This window comes from Mirounga leonina, unplaced genomic scaffold, assembly GCF_011800145.1.
Source record: "Mirounga leonina isolate KUSES-001 unplaced genomic scaffold, KU_Mleo_1.0 Mir_53, whole genome shotgun sequence".
NCBI lineage: Eukaryota > Metazoa > Chordata > Mammalia > Carnivora > Phocidae > Mirounga > Mirounga leonina.
In genome coordinates, this window is record NW_023270807.1 from 10,031,093 (window position 1) to 10,038,613 (window position 7,521).

The window sequence follows — 7,521 nt, forward strand, 5'->3', positions numbered from 1 at the left end:
AGCCGTTAAACTTCAGAATGAGATATTGTTGTTACTACAGGGCTATCATTAACCTGTTTATTTCTATTGGAAGACAAAGTATTTGACAGAGGACGGACTTTGTCAATACATTTAGCAGACACTTTCCGTAGATTGAATGAGTTAAAAATATAGAGCTCTGAGACTTTGACCAAAAAAAAGTATTTAAAATATGTCATAAAATAAACATGATGGGGCGCCTGGGTGGCTCAGTCGGTTAAGCGACTGCCTTCGGCTCAGGTCGTGATCCTGGAGTCCCGGGATCGAGTCCCGTGTCAGGCTCCCTGCTCAGCAGGGAGTCTGCTTCTCCCTCTCCCACTCCCCCCTCTTGTGCTCTTTCTCTCTCTCACTCTCTCTCTCAAATAAAAATAAAATCTTAAAAAAAAAAGATAAACATGATGTATTGTAAATATTTTTTAAATTTTCTGTAAATTATGACATTTTGATGTATATTTGACATTATGACGTTAAAAAACCTTTCTGGCTGGGGAGAGACTGCCCCTTCCAGAGTAGCCTACAAGCATGCCTTTCGTATGCCTACCAACCAATTCAGAGTTTATACTCCCAACTACCTTCTGATCTAACTCTCACACACTAAGCCAGTATAGTTGATCCTTGAACAACACGGGTTTGAACTGTGTGGGTCCACTTATAAATGGATTTTTTTCAATAAATATACTCCAGTACTATAAAGGTACTTTCTCAGTCTTCTATTTTCTCAATAATATTTTCTTTTTCTCTAGCTTACTTTATTGTAAGAATACAGGATATAAAATATATAACATACAAAATATGTGTTAGTTGACTGTTTATGTTAGTGGTATGGCATCCAGTCATCAGTACGCTATTAGTAAAATTTGGGGGGAGTCAAAAGTTATATGCAGATTTTTGACTGCGCACAGGGTGGGAGACAGGGTGTCCTGGTGCCCCAACCCCCACACTGCTCAAGGGTAAACTGTATTGCCCTTGCCCTAAATGATTCCAGATCCCAGTACCAGGTAACTAGGGACCACCCCTAGAGCTCACAGCTGACCCAAAATTATTTCAAAACTAGCCAAATCCTAAACTGTTCGTCCTGCATTGTCTTTTCCATGGAAAGCCCAGTAAGGGCCATGGACTAGGCTTTACCTTCTGATCAATGCCGGGCTTGCTATGTGGCCCTGCATAGTGTGCGGTGACCTCTCTCTAGGATATGGGAGTATAATAATTTTCTTCCTTTTGGGGTACCTGGCTGGCTCAGTCAGTAGAGCATGTGACTCTTGATCTCAAGAGACCCACAATGGGCATGGAGCCTACTTAAGAAAAAAAAATTCTTCCTCTCAAGCCTCATTCTCCTCTCCTCCTATGGCTGTACTGACTTTACCATACCATATCCAACATGTACATTCTTTCTTTTTATTATTATTGTTGAAGTATGGTTGACACATAATGTTACATTAGTCTCAGATACACAACATAGTGATTCCACAAGTCGATATATTATTCTATGCTGACCACAAGTGTAGCTACCATCTGTCACCATACAATGCCATTAAAATATAGGTCTTGTCAAAACAACACAATTTAAAAATGGGCAAAAGAATTCAATACACATTTCACCAAAGAAGATATATGAATGGCTAAAAAGCACATGAAAATAAGCAGTTGAGGGGCACCTGGGTGGCTCAGTCGTTAAGCGGCTGCCTTTGGCTCAGGTCATGGTCCCAGGGTCCTGGGATCGAGCCCTGCATCAGGCTCCCTGCTCCACAAGAAGCCTGCTTCTCCCTCTCCCACTTCCCCTGCTTGTGTTCCCTCTCGTGCTGTGTCTCTCTCTGTCAAATAAATAAAATCTTAAAAAACAAAAACAAAAACACAATGAATAAAAAAGAAGCCACAATGAGATACCATTTTGCACCACTGGAATGACTAAAATTCAAAAGAGAAACAATTAAAAGTGCTGGCCCATGAAGAGGAAATTCGCAATGGTTATCTCTATGAAATGGAATTTTAGATATCGATCATGTATTTTTGTACTTTTTCATATGTCCCTAAGTATCTTTAATTAATATCTTTAATCTGTAAAAATCTAAAAAGAAATGTTATTATTAATAATTTTAAAACTAAGCTGGGGTGCCTGGGTGGCTCAGTCGGTTGAGTGCTAACTTTTGGTTTCAGCTCAGGTTGTGATCTAATGGGTCATGGGACAGAGCCCCGTGCTGGGCTCTGTGCTCAGCGAGGAGTCTGCTTGAGAGTCTCTCCCTCTGCCCCACTCCCACTAGCACACACTCTCACTCTTCCTAAAATAAATAAATGTATTTTTAAAACTTAAAAAAAAAAAAAAGTGCTGGCCCAGATGTGAAAAAACAGGAAATCTCAGACACGGAGAATATAAAATGCACAGCAACTTTGGAAAAATCTATCAGTTTCTTAAAAGGATAAACATAAATTTACCATTAAGATCTAGCAATTTCACAACTAAGTATCTACCCAAGAGAAATGAAAACCTATGTCCACACAAATACTTTTACATGAACGTTTATAGCAGTGTTATTCATAATAGCCCAAACTGGAAACAACCCAAATTTTCTTCAATGGATGAATGGATATACAAAATGTGGTATATCCATACAATGGAATACCATTCAGGAATAAAAAGGAAAGCACTACAATGCCAGGATGGTTCAACAGCTGAAAATCAATTCATGTAATACATTCTGTTACTAGAATAGAAAAAAATGACATGATCATCTCAATATACAAAGAAGAATTTGACAGAACCCAACACTCTTTCATGCTAAAAAACACTCAACAAATCAGGAATAGAAGGGAACTTCCTCAACCTGATAAAGGTCTTCTATTATAAACACACAGCTGAGGTGCCTGGGTGGCTCAATTGCTTAAGTGTCTGACTCTTGATCTTGGCTTAGGTCTTGATCTCATGGTTGTGAGTTCGAGCCCTGCATTAAAAAAAAAAAAAAAAAATCAAACCCACACAGCTAATATCATACTTAATGGTGAAAGACTGAATGCTTTACCCCTAAGATCAGGAACAAGACTAGGCTCTCTGCTCTCACCACTTCTATTCAACATTGTACTGGAGGGGCTAGCCAGGGCAACTGGGCAAGAAAAAGAAATAAGAGGCATCCAAATTGGAAAGGAAGAAGACTATCTCTATTTACAGGTGACATGACTGTGTAAATAAGAAATCCAAGGAATCCACTAGAGATTATTATAACTAAGAAACTAGTTCAGCAAGATTGTAGGATACAAGATGAGTATTTTTTAAAGGATTATTTATTTAGTAACTTCTACTAGTAAGCCCAAAGTGGGGCTCGAACTTACTACCCTCAGATCAAGAGTCACATGTTCTTCCGACTGAGCCAGCCAGGTGTCCCAAGATCAATATTTTAAAAAATTATATTTTTATACACTTGCAATGAAAACCCAGAAATGAAAGTTAAAAAAAAAAAAAGGTTAAGTGGAATAGGCTAGTTACAAAAAGACAAATTTGTATGATTCCACTTATATGAAATACCTAGACTATTCAAATTTATAGAGAGAAAACAGAGTAGTGGCTGCCAGGGGTTGGAGAGAGGAGGAATGCAGAACTAGCATGTAATAGGTATAGAGTTTCAGTTTGGGAAGATGGAAAAAGTAGTATAGATAGATAGTGGTGATGGCTGGACAACAATGTAAATATACTTAATACCACTGAACTGTATGGACAGTTAAAATGTTTAAAATGGTAAATTCTATGATATGTGCATTTTACCACAATAAAAGGAAGTAAGGAATGAAGTATTGATACATGCTACAACTTGCATGAACACTGAAAACATTATGCTAGGTGAAAATAAGTCAGTCACAAAAGTTCACATATATGGTGCCTGAAAGTCTAAAATAGGTAAATCTATACAGACAGATAGATTAGGGCTGGTGGCGGGGGGGTGGGGGGGCGGCAGTGAGAGGAGGTGATGAATAAAAGATGGATAGCTAAAGGGTACTTTAGGGTTTACTTAAGTACTTTAGGTATTTAAAGTGTTTCTTTTTGAGGTGATGAAAATGTTCTAAAGTTCACTGTGGTGATGACTGAATATATATGTGAATATAGTCAAAACCACTGAATTGTACACTTGAAGTGGTACAATTTGAATGAATTGTTTATGTGAATTTTCTCTCAATAAGGCTAGTTTTTTTCATTAAAGATTTTATTTATTCATTTGAGAGAAAGAGACAGAGCACAAGCAGGGGGAGAGGCAGAGGAGAGGGAGAAGCAGATTCCCCACTGAACTGAGAGCTCAATCCCAGGACCTGGAAATCATGACCCCAGCCAAAGGCAGAGGCTTAACCATCTGAGTCACCTAGGTGCCCCAATAAGGCTGTTTTATAAAAAAAGAATGGGGGCGCCCGGGTGGCACAGTTGATTAAGTGTCCAACTCTTAGTTTGGCTCAGGTCGTGATCTTAGGGTCATGAGATTGAGCATGCATCAGGCTCTGTGCTCAGTGCAGAGTCTGCTTGAGATTCTCTCTCTCTCTTCCTCTCCCCTCCCAACCCTACTCTCTCTCTCCCCCACCTCTAAAATAATAAACAAATCTTTTAAAAAATAAATAAAAGAAGAATGAACTATCAATATATACTACAACACCGGTGAGCCTCAAAAACATTACGCAAAGTGAAAGAAGCCAGACACAAAAGTCCACATATTGTATGATTTCATTTATATGAAAGGTCATCTTTGGGAAAGAGAAGCCGATGACCGGTGGGTTGGGCAGCCCTAGTTCCTATTGCCTTCCTAGTTCCTATTCCCTTCCAAGCCTTCAGACTAGCACCACTCAAGTGACCTCTCAAATGGTGACCTGGCATGAAGATGTGGGTGGGATGAACATCTGGGTGAGGCAAGAAACTTGCGCAGATTCAGCAGTAGCCACACTTGCCCCCTTACTCTCCAGCAAATCATCTTGCTGATAACTGTGGAGCAAAGTGCAAGCAGCAAGGAGAAAGTAAGCCAAGAGGGGACCTGGGAGACAGATCCTATTTCCTTGGGAAGCTACCATCTGAGAAAGCTCTTCTTCATTCCTCAGAAGTACCTCTACTGCATTCTCTTCCCTCCCAGCCCCTCCTAGGCACTCAGCTGAATCTGCTCACACCCACTCCCTCTATCTCTGTGAGTGCTTGGGCACCCATGCTCAGTTCTGTGAAAATGAATAAAGGAAACCTCCTTCGAAACGGAATAGGGAAGCCACGAAGCGGGGGCTCTCATGCACCATGACTCACGGAAGCTTGCAGCTCAGTAGGAAGAGGAAGTTTTCCTCCCTGCCCAGCAACAGCAAGCTGCCCTCACCTGCAGCCACTTCGAATGCTCATTTTCCTCCAGTGGATTTCTGTTCAAAACCACCCCTTCCAGCTTCCTCCTTTCCTCTATAAAAGGGCCCTCTCCTTCTCTGTTCTCTGCACGTGCCTAGGGTTCGCCATCATTTGGGTGTCCTGAATTGCATCTCCTCTGCTATTCCTGAATAAACTCATTTACTGCTCCATAACCTTTGTTTAATTTTTAAGGTGGACGGGTCACATCAGATCTGGATGAGTGTGAAGTCAGTTTTCAAAGTTGTACAATCTTCCTTTAGCCATCCAGATTTTGGAGAATTTGGCCATCCTTTCCCTATGGAATGTGAATTATCTAGTGACCAATGACTTCCTCTTCTCTCTCTTCACCTCGTATTCGCACCTGGTGGTCACTCCACTTACCAACAACTCCCCAAAGTGTAAGGAAGAAGACAAATTTATACTTTTAGCCTCATTTTTTAGAAACCATGGAGTAAAATTTCTCTGGGAAACTGGCTGAAACTAAGGGGTCAAATGACACGGACTGGAGAAATTATTTGTTTCAAATGATCTTTCCTCCTCTATGTTCTGGGAAAATGTAAATTATTTGGTTGTTTGTAACAGTCAGAAATTACCCTGTCAGTAGTGTGACTCCTTTGCCAAACTTCCTATTGAAAATTAGGGCATTAGAGTGTTATGCAAATGAGGGGGCTTTGGGGCGCCTGGGTGGCCCAGTTGTTAAGCGACTGCCTTTGGCTCAGGTCATAATCCCAGGATCCATGATCCCTGGGTCCGCAGGAAGCCTGCTTCTCCCTCTCCCACTCCCCCTGCTTGTGTTCCCTCTTGCTTTGTCTCTCTCTGTCAAATAAATAAATAAAATCTTTAAAAAAAAAATGAGGGGGCCGAATTCTGCACCACCTTCTTCAGATGGGCAGTGGGAACTTGGGCTTTCCCAATGTGCCTGAGCACCTAGTTGACCCTGGGTTGGGGCAGAAGGTGGCAGAGGAGGAGTAATCTTTAACAGGAGTGTTAACTGTCCCTCTTACCCTCTTTTTAGAAGTGGCCTCTCTAAAGAGCCCTCTTGTCCTCTGGCACTTAGATCTCCACACTTAACTTCACCCCATCCTGCTTGGAGAGAGGCAATGAAACACCCTTTAGCTCAGACCTCTGGATAGGATGATGTATTTGTCTCCAGTGGCTAATGTAAATTTGCAAACAGCTGCTCACTTGCAAATAGCCCTGTAGTATTGCTTAACTGTCTCCTGTATTTCTTGCCAGTAGATAATTAGATAGAGGGGCTTGATTCAAGTTAGATTTTTTTTGACAAGAATATTTTATTTTTCACCAGGAGGCATCTAATGTCTGGTTGTCTCTCTTTTTGTGAGTTAGCAGCCATTGACGGTCATTGCCTAAATGATCCATTAATTATTAGCAGTTACGAAATGCAAATCTACATTTTGTTATTTTCTTTCTTTCTTTCCTTCTCTCTCTCTTTCTTCTTTTAGAGAGAGAGAGAGAGAGAGAGAGAGAGAGAGAGAGAGCCTGTGTGGGGGGGGAGGGGAGCGAGAGAATCTTAGGCAGGCTCCATGCTCAGCGCACAGCCCAACTCAGGGCTCGATTTCAGGACCTTGAGATCATGACCTGAGCAGAAATCAAGAATCTGACGCTTAATCGACTGAGCAACCCAGGTGCCTCACCAATCTACATTTCTTTTTTCTTTTCTTTTTTTCGGAATCTAATCTTTATTTACAGGACACTGCAACATAGGAGATTCCACATAGAAATAAGAAACCCACTGAGAGGAGGAGCTTCATATAGTTTGCACAGTTTGGAACTAGTCAAGTATAGTTTCATTGTAAAAAGTGCTACAGTAACAAAACACATTTAAAAAGAGTTCCTAGTAGAGAAAGAGTAAGACAAACTTCTACCAAATGGAGTACACAACAAACAACTTTCTGCCTCGGCTGTACCATCTAAAAGTTAAAGGTCCCAGGAATGCCATCCTGAACCTGGAACGTATAGCCTTCAGAGGTGTTTCTGGCACAACATTCTGATCTTCCTCTCCCTCTACAGAGCAGTACTTCTCAATCAAGTTTAACGAAGCTTCGTACAGAGGCTCATTTTCATGGTTTTGTAGAGCTTCAGTTTTGTCCAAACCTCCACATTCTTCAATCATTAGTTTCCCAGTTTCACCTAATTTC